This window comes from Otolemur garnettii, unplaced genomic scaffold, assembly GCF_000181295.1.
Source record: "Otolemur garnettii isolate 467f Iridium unplaced genomic scaffold, OtoGar3 scaffold00021, whole genome shotgun sequence".
Classification (NCBI taxonomy): domain Eukaryota; kingdom Metazoa; phylum Chordata; class Mammalia; order Primates; family Galagidae; genus Otolemur; species Otolemur garnettii.
Genome location: NW_003852416.1, coordinates 23,171,451 through 23,172,772, shown reverse-complemented (window position 1 = coordinate 23,172,772; position 1,322 = coordinate 23,171,451).

Genomic DNA, 1,322 nt, shown 5'->3' with positions numbered 1-1,322 from the left:
CAGGGGAATAGCTTGAGGCTCTGTCTCAAAAAAACAAACAAAAAAAAAAAAAAACAAGAATTTCCAAGAACTTTCAGAACCTACAGAGCAGCCACAAGGACTGTCCAGGCTATCCCTGGCATTATTCACAAATCCATCTGCCTGTCATTGGTGCCTCAGATCCTCTCTGAAATTCTAACTTTAAACTATCAGCTCTGTAATTGCTACCTATGAGTCTACAGGGTATCATCCCTAGAATTTGGAAATTAGGCTGCCGTTTGGAAGATAAACCCTCCCTTCAAGTCCACACAAGATGGATAGGATTTGTTATCTGTACAAGGCCTCCGAGGGAACAGGATGTCTCTCTGGTGAAAGCCAGAAGAACTGGACTTGGATGTTCAGTCCAACCATGCCTGCATGTGAAGAAAGTTGGGACCTAATTAAATCTCAGACAAGCTTCTCAACAGCAGGAAAGTGGCTGCAAACAATCTAAAGGACACCGGAGAGGAAGGATCTGTTCCATTCTGCAGCACCCACCAGAATAAAGGCTGCTAGGAGAAGGGGACCCAATTGGCAGGCATATCCCCTTAGAGATAAAAGGTGTCCCACCCCAATGACAACATTATTAACATATCACTCACATGATTCTCTTTGCCTTGTTTTATGCTCATTAAAACCACAGATTCTGACTTCCCATCCAAGATAGGATATGTATTGAGCCCATGAATATCTTAGGCGGTTATAATTTTCATTATAAATAATTTATAATTTTCATATATTTATTATTTTTCATAATAATTATAATTTTGACTAGACCTCTTTTGTCTTCCTCTCCAAACACATCAATTCTGCTTTTATTTATGTAATTAATTAATTTTTTGAGACAGTCTCACTCTATCACCCTGGTAGAATGGAATGGGCTCAGCCTAGCTCATAGCAACCTCAATCTCCTGGGCTCAAGCAATTCTCCTGCCTCAGTCTCCCAAGTAGCTGGGACTACAGGTACCCACCACAATGCCTGGATAATTTTTATTTTTAGTAGAGACAGGGTCTTGCTCTCACTCAGCTGCTTTCAAACTCCTGAGCTCAAAGGATCTACCCACACTGGCCTCTCAGAGTGCTAGGACTATAGTCACAAACCACTGTGCCCAGCCCAATTCTGCTTGTAGACTTGCAAAACTCTCCAGATCCCAGCCCTAGAATGAGTATGCAATGCCAAGCCACCATAGCCTCTACTCACATTCTTTTTCAGACAGAGCCTCAAGGTGTCCCCCTGGGTAGAGTGCCGTGGCATCACAGCTCACAGCAACCTCCAACTCCTGGGCTCAAGCGAGTCTCCTGCC